The sequence below is a fragment of the Globicephala melas genome, chromosome 10 (assembly GCF_963455315.2).
Source record: "Globicephala melas chromosome 10, mGloMel1.2, whole genome shotgun sequence".
In the NCBI taxonomy this organism is placed as follows: Eukaryota; Metazoa; Chordata; class Mammalia; order Artiodactyla; family Delphinidae; genus Globicephala; species Globicephala melas.
The window spans coordinates 79,543,752-79,558,616 of record NC_083323.1 but is presented as its reverse complement, the minus strand read 5'-3'; the positions used below and the strand labels follow the sequence as shown (position 1 = coordinate 79,558,616).

Here is a 14,865-nt window from a genome sequence, read left to right as displayed (position 1 = left end):
TATACCAATCAGGACTAACCAAGGTTAGGGTCAATTTCATCCAATATACCTGAATGCTGCACCATGGGGAAAGATTGGATAACTCTAGTATACCCTTTTGCTGCCCAATCACTTTATTTATTTATTTGTTTGGCTGCGTTGGGTCTTCGTTGCTGCGTGTGGGCTTTCTCTAGTTGCGGCAAGTGCGGGCTATTCTTTGTTGCAGTGCGCAGGCTTCTCATTGCAGTGGCGTCTCTTGTTGCAGAGCACGGACTCCAGGTGCGCGGGCTTCAGTAGTTGCAGCATGCAGGCTCAGTCATTGCAGTGTGTGGGCTCAGTAGTTGTGGCGCGTGGGCTCAGTAGTTGTGGCGTAAGGGCTCAGAAGTTGTGGCTCACGGGCTCTAGAGCGCAGGCTCAGTAGTTGTGGTGCACGGGCTTAGTTGCTCTGCGGCATGTGGGATCCTCCCAGACCAGGGATCGAACCCATGTCCCCTGCATTGGCAGGCGGATTCTTAACCACTGCCCCACCAGGGAAGTCCTACCCAATCACTTTAATTAGCAAATGTTTTCTGTCTGTCTCTCCAAAGTGTGTTAGCTTCACCTGGAGTTCCTCATGGTCTAGCAATCAGTGACAAGTTATTTAGTCCCAATGAATGCAAAATGCAATGGAAGAGAAAGGATGAAGACATTGCAATAGAAATTCCCAATTAAAAAGAGGATATTTGGAAACATTACACAGTGGTCACTGTTTTTTGTCATATTCTGAAGAAAGGAGTAGTGAGGATTCCTGGCTGGCTGTGGTGTGTGTTCTTTAGGCAGGTGCTGCTTTGCTCTCTGTGTCCTTTATGTGGCCCTGAGAGGGTCATTGGGGAAGATGCTCTTTTCAGGAAGTTACACTATTTTGGCAGCTCATTTCCTATTAGATGGAGTACAGAATTCTGAGGATCATCGTAACATTCAGTAGTCACAGGCTATTATCAGTCAGGCTTGGGGGTTATTTAATAATATAGTCTCCCTTTAATATTAGGTTTTTGAACAATTTGCTTCGTGTTATTTCTGTAGGGAAGTGGCCATGGCCAGAAACGATATGTAGTTCAAATTTTTATATCTTGGAATTTCTATTTCCTAGTAGATCTTCAGTCTTTACCAGTCTGAATTTAGTTTAATGGCCTATCCTGAGATCTCAGTTTAATGGCACCTGCATTGGGGATATTCCAAAGATGCATGGGGGGAGAGGAGGGAAAGGCACCAATGATTTATTCCTTGTCTCCATCATGTCTCCAGTCATCTCTGTAATGAGCGTGATTCTTCCTTTAGTTAAGTAGAAATTAAACTGTTCCACCTTTGGCATGCTTAAGATTATTAGGATTTCAGACATTTAAGTTTGAGGTCTGGAGGCTGTTGTTCCTAAAAGTGTCGACTACAGAGCTTCTTATAATCTTGGTCATGAAAGGTAGGGACTGTCTCTGAAATATTTTAACCAATATACATATCATGAACCCAACTGGCTCATCAATGAGAGTCAATTTATAACATCCATCATGCTTATCAACAAACCCTTAATTTCACCCATGAAAACCCATTTATAGCATTCATTTTATTGATTAGCATAGTCCCAAGTGTTAATGGAAGACAATGATAGCTGAAGCACTTATCCTTGCTATGTTTGGAATGCAACCTTTCTGATTAAACACAAGCTGAATACTTCTAAAGTGTGAACTCTAGATCATGGCAACTGATGATCATTAGAAGATAAAGTAAATTAAGTAAAGTACATGCACACTACATCACATTACCTACACTAAAGTATTTTGAGGTAAAGTATAACAAGCAAATTCATACTGACTTAACATTCAATACAATATTCAACATTCAATATTCAATACTGAGAATCAGTAGCAGAAGAATCAAACTCTATATTGATTTGATTTGAAGGCTCACATAAATGAACAATGAATATAGGAAAAGGAAGGCGCTAGAAGAGTGCTTATTTAAAAGTTTCACAGTTTGCTCCTTACATCCTTTCGCCTATGTATCGATAGTTCACATGCTGTTACAGTCACCCATAGAAGTGAGACGGACACCCACCTAAAATTTGGTTCAGACTTCAACCATGCAGATGCCAAGGGTTATAAGAAAGTTTATTGCTCACATGAGGAGACTTTCTAGAAAGAGCAGGGCAGTCTTCCCAAGCAGGTCCAAAATGGCTTTATAGGAGGGTTGGAGGAGAGTGCACAATGAGAGACTGGCCTTGGGCATTTTATGGTGGCTAGGGCATGGCACTAGGGTGAAAATTCCCTGTGGCACCGGAGAAGGGAGAATGCAGGCTTTCATACCAGCCTGTCCAGATGCGGGGCAAGAGGGAATGGGTGAGGCTTGAAAATTGTCAAAGGTCAAACATCAAAAATAGAGTCAGAGCCTTTGTTACATATGCTTAGAGTTAGTTTTTTTTTTTTACTCCAACAAAGAAAAAATATAGTTGTTACATATTTATATGCTTTGAAAATAATTGTAGTAGACACTTGGCATTTATTTCACTCCCCCCACATTGTGCAGCATACACCTGAGAAGTTTAGGTGGAACTAACCTCACTCTTATTCTCAAACTAGTCCAATTGGGATCATCTAATCCTGACCTATGGTGCTCCCCTGTCCATAAGAAATGGTTTGAGAGTGAGAACCAACCACAGGACTTTTGCCCAGAACTGTGTGATGTGGCCCCCTTTCCCCCATCCCCCCACTCTTGATTTGAATGAGAAAGCATATGATCCTTGTTGCTGAAGGCAGTCATCTTGTGACCAAGAAAATGAAGGAGACATGGAGCTGGAACCCTGATCAAATAAACAAAGATCTGTAGCATTGTACAATACAACAGTAATAAGTTGTAGTGTTTCATTCTTCGTATCAGCAAGTGTTCCGTCTTCTTCTTGAATCCCCTTCTTCTTTGAATAGCACCAGAAACTTGGGCGACATCTTTAGTTCTTTCTTAATTTTTTTTTTTGCTGCCCACATACCTTTCAAATCCTCTGACAATTTCACGGCTACTATCTCAACTCAGACTTTCATAATTTCTCATTCTAGTTATTTCATCAGTCTTCTAACTGGTTTCTCTGTTTCTCCAGTCTTGGCCATCTCTTCCCTGTCTAATGATCCATCCTCCATACTGCTCCTGAAGTAATTCTCCCTGAAGCTTGCCTAAATAACCCATTAGTTTTCCATTACCTGCAGGATATATAGCAAACTCCTTAGTGGTTTACAAAACTCTCCATTCATCTTGCCCCATCTACCTTTCCCCTTTATCCTGCCACATTTCCACACATCCTCACCTTTGCTTCACTATACCTACCTACACACTATACAATACTTACCTCAACAGTTCATAGGCAAGGAAATACATATACACGTACATTTTCCTTTATCTGGAGCACACTTTCATCTCTTCTTAGCTTGGCCAATTCCTACTGATTCTTCAAGACTCATCTTGAGCTTTACATTTTATGAGAAGTACTTCCTGTTTAGTGCAGGGTGAATGAGATGGTCCTCCTCCACATTTCAACAATAAACTTGATTTCAGTGCTTATTATCACTTATTGTCACTCTATTTCATTTGATTCTCCATATCAGCTCCAAATTTATCTTCTTGAGGGCAGAAACCCTGTTTCTCTTCTCAGAAGGTTACAATCTATTAGCATCGTGGGTCTGCAGACACATACATAGCAAAGGTAACTAACAATAAAAAAAAGATGGCTTATGGAAAGTACCCTGACAAGGAATAGAGCCATAAGTTCTAGAGGAGATAAGAAGACTCGTACATTGCAAATGGGAATGAAAAAAATGGTACAGCCACTTTGGAAAACAGTCCGATAGTTCCTCAAAAGGTTAAACATAGAGTTACCATATGACCCAGCAATTCCACTCCTAGGTGTATACCCAAGAGAAATGAAAACATATGCTGACACAAAAACTTGTATATGTTCATAGAAGCACTATTCAAAATAGCCAAAAAGTGGGAACAACTCATATATCCACCAACTGAAGAGTGGATCAACAAACTTTGTCAAGATGGTGTGAAGTAAAAGAAGTCAGTTACAAAAGACTACATATTGCATGATTCCTTTCATATGAAATGTGCAGAATAGGCAAATCTATAGAGACAAAAAGTGGATTAATGCTTGTCTAGGGCTGGGAGGAGCACGGAACAGTAGGAACGGGGAATGACTGGAAAAGGATATGAGGTTTCTTTTTGTGGTGATGAAAATGTTCTAAAGTTGATGGTGGTGATGGTTGCACAACTTAGTGAATATACCAACAACCATTGAACTGTACTTAATAAAAGGAGAGAAAGACATCATGGAGGTGGAGAGATTTGGGTTCACAGACAAATGTGAAAAGCAGAGGCAGTGTGTTGTAGTGAATCAACAAATCCTTTCGTTGGGCACAGCTGACTTTAATCCTGCTCTGCTGCTTGGTCGAGTTACCCTCCCTAAGTCTGTATCCTCACCTAAAAAGTGAATATATTAACATACTTATTCCAGAGGATTCATGTGATGACAAATTAGATAATACGTTTAAAATATTTAGCCCAATTCCAGGCACATAGCAAGTGCTCAATAAATACTAGTTTTTATAAATCTGTTTAATACTGAATATTGGATTAAGTGGGACAGAGGGAGCATGTAGATATATCAATGAAAACTCTCAGAAACTCATCTGAAGGTTCTAGCAGAAAGAGATGAGACACAAAATGATACAAAGATAACTGTATGTATTCAGTTTAAGAAACATTTATTAAATTCTTTCTTCTAATCACTAGACACTGTGCTAGGTTGCAGGATATACAATGATAAAGGAGAAGTAGACTAAGACATATACAAATGACTTGGAACAGAATTCGCTTGTATGTAGGTGACTTACTGTATAATAAAGCAGTGATCTAGTAAAAAAAGAAAAAAAAAAGCTATACAACTGAGAAGTGGTCCTTGACTTGGTGGTCTAGTAGATAGGTAAACAAATATGTGTAAGAAAGCATCAGATTTCCTATAATAGAAATCTGTTTGCTATGCACACAAAGAAGATGGTGGACAGGAAAAAAGGGTGTAGAAAAGGTGACAATATTTGCTCAATATATGGAGCAATATTCATGCTCAATATTGAAACTGTTCATTAATCACTTGAGCCTGCACTTACTGGAGAACTGATTGTTAGGATTCCTTGCTGACATATTCCACCTCTAGTACAGAGCAGAGATTATTACAGGCTTGAGCCAGTTTTGTTCAATGGAAAGATGAGAAAAATAATGTCCAAAATGTTAAAGTTCAGAACGTTAAAGAATGCCTGTTATACAATGAACATGAATATTCCAGAGACTTATGCTCAAATTCCTAGGTTACTTGTCTGTCTTTCTTACTAGACTGTTAACTCCTTGAAGGCAAAGATCTTGAGTGTATCCTGTGCACTCTTGGATTGTCCCAACTTGGCTCAGTAGGGACAGTAAAAAATTGTTGTGTAAATTGTTAAATAGATGTTCCCCAAATGCCTCCCATGTCAAAGATGGAAAAATATTTAACAAATGTCCTGGTAATTGTTTTTCTTTCACATCTATGGACAGTCTGCAATGGACCAAAAAAAAAAAAAAAAATCTATATAACCATGCCTGCTTTCAAATAAAACGGTCAGTTTTGTCATTCTCTCTTTTCTTTAGGAGAAATTATTTGAAGGTTTGGAAAAAAGGGGGTGTCTTGGTAGCTGAAAATTGATTCTCTCTGAAACAGAGATGGCATCTACAAATTGCTGTGATCTGGAGATGAAGACAAGAACGTACGTAATTCTAGAGCAGAGCTCTTTGGCTGAAGTCATACAGCAGTGGTCTGGAAAGGCTCCGGGCTCGGGTGCATCCTGGTGCTTTGAGAGTTCCGATACGTCAAGAGGAGATGGAGCAGTTGTCTAGTCCACTGTTTCTTGAGCACACGTCAGCATTTAAGTCAGTTCCAGTATTTAGAGAACTCTGCTTGGAGGTGGTGAAGTGGATTGTTCCTCTTCTCTGGAACAATCCTACAAAGTCCCGGATGGCAGTGCCAACTTGGGGACGGTTTGATTTGCATGGATTATATATAGAAAAAGGGCCTGTCATTCAAGGGGAATTAGAAGATGTAACCACCAGGAAGTAGCGCCTGAGTCAACCTCTTTCCCAGGGCAGCGCTCCGAAGACCACTCGAGCCAGGGGTGGCGGGCCTGTGAAGATGGGGCCCCCGGGCTCGGCCTCAGCATAGGCACACGTGACGCGCGTGTGGGCGTTGAGTGACAGGCGCGGCCTTGGGCGGGCATTGGCGGAAATCAACTTCCGGGGGCAGAGGTGCTGGAAGCCGGGTGGTGCGTGGTACGTGGGCTACCCCAAGTCGTGTAGCCGGGGCCCTGGTTCCCCGGGTCAGGGTCGCGCCCGGGTGCACGCGTGCAGGGCTGTGTGCTGTGGGTGGCTCACCTGACGGCGTGGGGGAGCGGCGCGGCGGCGGCGGCGACGGCGGCGGCGGCGGCAGCGGCGGCGGCGGCGGCAGCGGCGGCGGCGGCGAGAGCCGGGGCGCAGGTAAACGGACGCTTGCCTTTCGGGCCTGGGTCTGGGGCCGGGGCCGCGCGAGGCCGGCCGCGCGCCCGGAGGCGGCCTGGCGCGGGCGGGGAGCGCAGCCGGGCTTCCGCCCGGGCCTGGCCCCGGGAGGTCGGTCGCGGTGTCTGAGAGTCAGGGGGCGTGACCTGCCTCCCTTGGCGGGCGGTGCCGACCCGTGCTTGCCCTCTCCGCCAGGTTTCGGCCCCTGCGCTTTGCAGAATCGAATGTTTTCGAAAGCCTACGCACAAGTACACGTGACTGTTGTGTCACCGAAGCTCCCACTGAACGTTGACTTTGATCCTTGCCGAGTTTTCACCGATCGCGCCTGGTTTATGTTTCCCCTTCGACTTGGCCAAGTACACCAGGGTAAAAGCTCTACAACGGCCGTCTGTGACATTTCCTTGCCGTTACTTTGGGCCATAGGTTGCAATAAAAGTGGCGTTTCGGGGTGAAAGCAGCAGCCAGTAACTTTCCTAGTGGTGAGGTATCCTTCATCCTCTGAAGTGCGTCCCCTCTCTCCTCAAAGATGTTTCTTCCATCTGCCCTTGTTGCATAGTGCGGAGCAAAGCTTTGGACATGAAACCTATTTTTGTCTTCGCTCGAAGGAGTGGGATCTCTATTAAAAGCAGCGCTGAGTAGGTGTTTTTTTTTTTGGTAGGATGATGTTGCTGCTGCTACTCTCACTTGCTTCCGTGATGAGAGTTGGGGCAGATGCTGATTTCCTGGAGGGTAAAGTTCTGGTCACAGCTATAGGTGATTCAGCGGCACCTTAAGAATTCCGGCTCTTTTCCTTCCCTCCCCCTCTGAACTGTGCAGATACTGATGCCCACCTTACTCTCCAAATATTTATCTGGACGGTAGTTGGATGATGGCTTTTGGACGCAGTTTGGATGTTGCATGGTACTAGAGATTGGGGTGGACTGACGTTTCATCTTGTCATTGGGGTGGGCTAACATTTCACCCCACAATTTAAGACAAAATACCCAGAATATTTAGTTGGGTGGGGTGACTGGGAGTGGCAATAAAGTCGCGTTGTTCTCTGCCATCAGAGAGCTGAACACTTCATATCATTTACCTTCTGCTGCGATTTCTGTTGCATTAAGGGAATTCGCTGTACTGTACCTGTAAGGTTAATGCAGCGGGGGGATGCCAGGGGAAGTGCACCTGTATGGTGCTGGCTAGCCAGTAAATTGTGTGGTAGAGAATTGCCCTGGTTACAAAGTTTGGTATCCTCCAGGCTGGCTAGGAGGTTCTTCTGTGGGCTGGGAAATCTTATTATGAACAGGTTTCCTAGCAACAGTACAAGCCAAATGGAATAAACATAAAGAAAACAAAGTGATGAAAGTTACAATTTACCTCTTAACTTTTATTAAATGGAAAAATGTATCTTACTGGAGTGATCAGCTCAAACCTTCTGAGAGCTTTCTGTTTATTTTAGTCATCTTGATACTTAATAACAGACAAAAAGAAACTTCAGAAAGTCATCACAGAGAGACAGCTTTTTTTTTTTTGGTGGCAGTTAAAAAAAAAAAAAAAAAGAAGAAGAAAAGAAAGATGGTTACCAGGTAGCTGGTCTGAAGCTTAAATGGACAAACAGGAATTTGTCTGGTTAGAGCTATAGATGTAAGATTTGTAAAGTACATAGGATTGTTATGAATAAAGAAAACTATTTGAAGGTTTATTATCTTGCCCTTCATGGCAGAAATTGGGGTGGAAGTACATTAGGGTGGATGGGACTCTTTTAATCAGTAAATTGTAAAGGGCATGTTTAGGTGAGTTGTTTCCAAATTTTAGTTTGTAATCACTGTGCCTCCTTTATCAGTCTGTTACTTGTGACTTTTGGTCTTTCTTGAAACTCATCAAATTTTGCTATTTTTCTGTCTAAACAATGAGAACAATAAAAAAGGCAACTCTCTTTAGAGTAACTCTTTGTATCAATGTGTTTCTTCTTATTTACTATTGATAAATCAATATTTTGATTTCCAGTATTTCTGATTTTTTTGTTTCCCCACTGTTTCTCCCCCACCCAAATACCCATTTAGCTGGGTTTAGCTCATTTAACTTGATGCATATTTTCCAAAAGGGCATGTCCTGCGTCTTTTAAAATGTGGGTTTATTGAGGTATACTTTACAAGTAAAAAAAATCTCGTCTAGTATCTTGTTATTTAACTTCTAACAAATGCATAATAGTCATGTAACCACTACCGCAATCTAGACAAAGAACATTTCTATCATTCCAAAAAGTTCCCTCATTGCTCCTTTGTAGTTCATTTTCTCCCCTCAGCAGTAGATCTGGCCACCAGTGATTTGTTCACTGTTCCTATAGCTTTGTCTTTTCTGGAATGTCATATAAATGGACTCCTACTGTGTATAGAACTTGTTTTCTGGTTTCTTTCATGTAATGCTTTTGTGATTCATCCATTTTAGTGCATGTATCAGTGCTTTGTTCTTTTTTTATTGCCGAGTGCTGTTTCATTGTATGGCTATATCACAATTTGTTTATCTATTCACCAGGTGGACATTTAGGTTGTTTCCAGTTTTTGGCATTTAGGAATGAAGCTGCTGTAAACATTCATGTACAGTTCTTTGTACATTCATCTACCGGTCTCTGTGTAGAGATATGCTTTCATTTCTTTTTGTTAAATATTTAGGAGTAGGACTTTGACCATGTGGCAAATGTTTGTTTAACTTCATAAGAAATTACCAAACTATTTTCCAAGATAGCTGTTTCATTTTACATCCTTACCAGCAATGTTTGATGGTTCCATTTGCTCCACATCCTGGTCAGCATTTGTCATTTTACTTTTAATCTTAGCTATACTAATAGGTATTTAGTGCTATCTCATTGATGTTTTAATTTAAATTTTCCTGTCGACTAATATGTTGAGCATCTTTTCATGTGCTCATTTGCTATCATTTGCTATCTGTATGTCTTCTTTGGTGAAGTTATCTGTTCAAATCTTTGGTCTATTTTCTTAGTGAGTTGTAAGAATTTTGTATAGTCTGGATACAATTCCTTTATCATATATATGTTCACAAATATTTTCTTTCAGTCTGTGCTTTGTCTTTTTAGTTTCTTAACAGTATCTTTCAAAGAGCTGAAGTTGTAAATTTTGAAGAAGTCCAGTTTATCATTTTTTTCTTTTATGATTTGTGCTTTTGCGTCCTATCTAGAAAATTTTGACTAACCCAAAGATATAAAGATTTTTTTTTTTTTTAACTGTGTTTTCTTCTAGAACTTTTATAGTTTTAGATTTTACCTTTAGGTCTGTGATCTGTTTTGATCAATTTTTTCTTCATTTTTCTATGTGGTGCAAGATATGGGTCAAAGTTCTTTTTCTCTCGCCCTTTCTTTTTTTGTGTATTGACACCCAATTTGTCCAGCACCACTTACTGAAAGGACTATCCTTACTATTCTTTCTTCAGTGAATTTTCTTGGCACCTTTGTCAAAAATCAATTGACTCTGTATGTGTAGATCTGTTCCTGGACTCTCAATTCTCTTTCATTGTTCCATATGTCTCTCCTTTGGCCCAAACTACAACGTCTTCATTAATGTAAATTTAAAAAAAATTTTATTATTTATTTTTGGCTGCATTGGGTCTTCGTTGCTGCACACGGGCTTTCTCTAGTTGCAGCAAGAGGGGGTTACTCTTCGTTGCCATGTGTGGCCTTTTCATCGCAGTGGCTTCTCTTGTTGCAGAGCACGGGCTCTAGGCATGCGGACTTCAGTAGTTGTTGGCATGCAGGCTCAGTAGTTGTGGCACACGGGCTTAGTTGCTCCACAGCATATGGGATCTTCCCGGACCAGGGCTCGAACCCGTGTGCCCCTGCATTGGCAGGTGGATTCTTAACCCCTGCCCCACCAGGGAAGTCCCTATTAATGTAATTTTATAGTATGTCTTGAAATTAGGAAGTCTGAGTCTTCCAGCTTACTTTTTGTGTGTGTTTGTTTTGGGTATCCTAGCTCCTTTTCTTTTCATGTACATTTTTAGAATCAGCCTATTCTATAAAAAAGCATCCTGGGATTTTGACTGGATGCACTGAAGTTATAGTTTTATATGGAGAGTATTGACATCTTAATGTTGTTAAGATGTTAAAAAAGTCTTTGATTTTTCTCATTAACGTTTTAAAGCTTTCAGCATAATAATTTTGCACATATTTGTGCAAAATGTTATATTTATGTCTAAGTGCTTCATGTTATTTGGTGCTGTTGTAAATGGTAATCTTTGAAAAAATTTCAATTTCCAATTATTTATATAAATAAATTGATATTTTTTATTGACCTTGAATTCTCAACCTTGTTAATAAATTCAATTACCCTAGTAGCTTTTGTAGACTCATTGGGATTTTCTATGTAGACAATCTTGTCTGCCAGTAGAGACAGTTTTAGTTCATATTGTCCTGTTTGCCTTTTATTTCATTTTCTTGTCTCGTTGCACTGGCTAGGACCTTCAGTGTGATGTTAAACGGAACAAGTAAGAGCTGACATCCTTGCCTTGTTTCTCTTCTTAGTGGGGAAGGCATGTAATTTTTTACCATTAAGTAGTTAGCTATAGGTTTTTTTGTAAGTACAGTTCTCATCAGATTGAGGAAGTTTTCTTTAGCTTCTTGTTCACTGACATTTTTTTAAAAATCATAAATGAATACTGTATTTTTTTTGATTGTGGAAATCATAGTTGATTACAGTAGAAAATCTGGAAATAATCCTATAAAGAAAAGAGTTAATCCATTTCCATTAATATGAGATAATTCCTGCTATATTTTACTGGCTTTTTTTTGTTTTTTGCGGACATTTAAAAAACAAAATTGTAAATATTGTCTTACAGTTTTTTCTTTTTGCTAGGCTTACACTGAGTGCTTACTACGTCATGAATTTTTGGAGAACTTGATTTGTATGTTCTTGATTTGTAGTTAGGATAGTTGTTTTCCTCAGAATTAATATTAAATCTTTGTGCATAACTCTGATAAAATTTTTTTAATTGATTTTTAAAAAAATGGTTATTACTCAAAGTGTATGAAATTTTTTCAGATTCTTAATATACACTGCCTCTTTGTTTTATTTTATATTCCTAGAATTTGTCCTCCAGACTATGTATTTGCAATAAATTTTAGAGCAAAATGTGGCAGTCAATATCATTGACTTTTTGTGCATCACTTTATGGTAGAATCCTAGAATTTCAGAAACTCAGTTCCTTAGATTTTATCCAGTTTAAATCATTTATTTTATAGGTTTAGCATGTGGAATAAGTAAATGGCTTTTCCATCCACATTATTATTTTGCTGTCAGTGATCTAGATAGAATTCCTGATGCATTTTGTGTAATGTAAAATACTCATGTTTTTCTTTTGATAAGGATTGTAGAAATCTTTGTGTCCAGCATCATGCAGTAACCCTTTATGTATGTTGTTTTATTGAATTCCAACCAGAACCTTTTGAGGTAGGTAGTATTTTTCCCATTTCATAGATGAGGAAACTGAGTCTCAGACAAGCGAGCAAAGTTATTTATGGTTGTATTAACAGTGAGTGGTAGAGCTGGAGTTTTATCACAAGTCTTCTTGAATCTGCTTTTATTTGTAGGCTATAATGCCAATATAGAGTTTACGTAAGCATTTTGTATGTAGTCTGCTTACTCTGGATCTGTCTTCTAATTTTAATTCTTAGAATAAACTCATTAAGCAATTTAGTAAATCAGCATGAGACAGTATCAGTTAGTTCTAAAATATTTACCCAAATTTCTGTCCTTTTATATTGTCTAATTTTAAATTGTTTTAAGTATTTCTTGACCTGTATCCTCTTCCCTTCCCTGTCAAATCCCCAGTAAGTGGTACAAAGACTGTTGTTAGCTATATGCTGTAGAGTTTTACTTAAAGAATTAGAGATACATTTATTGTCACTAGCAGAGAATACAATAATTTAAAAATTTTGAAATTAGAAGACTTTTTAAAAGTTACAGGTTTAATAGATGAAGATCAGAAATAATGTTAGCTACTTTAAAATGCAGCATGTTTTAATTGTAGTAAACCTTCTTACCTTAGAAGGGTATGAACATTTTGGTATTTATGTAATGCAGTTGAACACATATACTCATATAGATTAACTATATCAGTGAAATAACCACTATTTTGTAAAGTGTGGAATCACTTTTTCCTGGTATTCAGAGAAGACTGACTTTCTTCTCCCTTTGCCAGCCTTGCTAACATAGACCATGTGCATCTCCTACCAAAAGTAGGCATAGATAACAAAGGGGCCAGCCAAATTGCCTTTTATTTTGTGTTCCATCTTGTGGTGAAAGAGGGTCTACATGATCATTTCAAGATGCTTTACTTTTGTATTATAAGAATTCAGAACATCTGCAACTGTAGTAAAGACAGTGCTGCGGTATTATGCAAGATGCATTCATCTATAAGTATGCTTCACTGATAGGGGCTTATATGAATATTAGTAAAAAACTACATTTTGGATGAATGAAAATCAGATTTTTGACTGACTTACAGACTTTTATAAAATGGATGCTCCAAACCTTGGGTTGTTTATAGTATACCATTCTGCATATTGATTATGAAATATTCAGTTTTCCTTGATACATTACTGGTGTGCAAAATTTTACTTGTGTCTTTGAATCTAAGGCATGTTGTGTAGTCAGTATCTAGTTGGATCATGCTTTTTATTCATTCTGCAAATTTCTGCTGGTTGATTACAGTGTTTAACCCCTGTGTATTTAATATAATTGCTGATACTTGTTGAGTTTCTTGGATGTGTAGGTTAATGTTTTTCATCAAATTTGTGAAAATTTCAAGCATTCTTTTATTTATTTATTTATTTATTTTTTGCGGGTATGTGGGCCTCTCACTGTCGTGGCCTCTCCCGTTGCGGAGCACAGGCTCTGGACGCGCAGGCTCAGCGACCATGGCTCATGGGCCCAGCCGCTCCGCGGCATGTGGGATCATCCCGGACCGGGGCACGAACCCGGGTCCCCTGCATCGGCAGGCGGACTCTCAACCACTGTGCCACCAGGGAAGCCCTCTTTTATTTATTTTTAAATTTGTTTATTTTATTCCTTTTGGCTGCATTGGGTCTTTGTTGCTGTGCGTGGGCTTTCTCTAGTTGTGGTGAGCAGGGGCTACTCTTCGTTGTGGTGCGCAGGCTTCTCATTGTGGTGACTTCTCTTGTCGGGGAGCATGGGCTCTAGGAGCGTGGGCTTCCATAGTTGTGGCACGTGGGCTCAGTAGTTGTGACTTGTGGGCTCTAGAGCACAGGCTCAGTAGTTGTAGCACACAGGCTTAGTTGCTCCACGGCATGTGGGATCTTCCCAGACCAGGGCTTGAACCCGTGTCCCCTGCATTGGCCACTGCGCCACCAGGGAAGCCCCTCTAGCATTATTTCTTGAAGTAGTTATTCTGCCCCTTTCTTTCTCTCCTCTTTTTCTGGAACTCTCATCATGCTTATGCATATGTTGGTATTCCTGATGGTTATCCACAGGTTTTGATACTTTGTTTATTTTTCTTTATTCTTTTTTCTTTCTGTTCCTCAAACTGGATAATCTCAATTGACCTATCTTCAGATTCACTGATTTTTTCTTCTGTCAACTCAGGATTTGCTGTTGAGACCTTCTAGTGAATTTTTTATTTCAGTCAGTGAACTTTTCAACTCCAGATTTTATATATTTTATTTTTATAATTCCTATCTTTTCATTAGTACTCTATATTTTATGAGACTGTTATTATACTTTAGTTATTTAGGCATAGTTTCCTTTAGTGATTTGAGACTACATGTTTGAACATATTTAAAGTAGTTGATTTTAATGTCTTTGTCTAAGTCTATAATGTCTGAGTTTCCTCATGAGCAAATTTTTATTGACTGCCGGTTTTCTGCTCTTGTTTCTTTGCATGTCTCATAATTTTTGTTGAAAACTATTTATAAATATATGTGTATATATATATTTTTAATATATTTTACATGTAACATGGCAACTCTGGAAATCAGAAATTCCTCTCCTCCCCAGAGTTTTTTATCGTTGCTGTTTTTGTTGCTATTTTTGCTGTCTTGTTTAGTGACTTGGTGAACTCTTTTTGTAAACTCTGTATTCTTTGTCTTGTATGGCCACTTGGAATTATTAGCAGTTATATTATGCCAGTTCATTTTATATAATTGGGTCAATTTACATAGAGGAAATCTTTAGTTAGGGCTTGTGAATTATGATTAAAAAGTTCATTGATTATCAAAATGATTACAAAAAGTAAGAAAACATTTATTGACTGCTTACCCTGTGCTATGCCTGAACATATTAC

At 39.3% G+C, this 14,865-nt stretch overlaps 1 protein-coding gene across 8 annotated transcripts in view; it reads left to right on the top strand.

Annotated features, from left to right (window-relative positions):
* Positions 1 to 6,302: 6,302 nt before the first annotated feature.
* The window catches only part of CCDC91 (coiled-coil domain containing 91), a 409,698-nt gene continuing 401,135 nt past the window's right edge, over positions 6,303 to 14,865 (top strand). For 2 of the 8 annotated variants that reach the window (XM_060305807.2, XM_060305806.2), the window contains exon 1: positions 6,308 to 6,558. The gene's annotated coding sequence lies outside the window, so the exon portion shown is untranslated. Of the gene's footprint in view, positions 6,559 to 14,865 lie in introns of all 8 variants that reach the window. The other 6 variants (XM_060305805.2, XM_060305803.1, XM_070046418.1 and 3 more) reach the window with 5 other exon arrangements.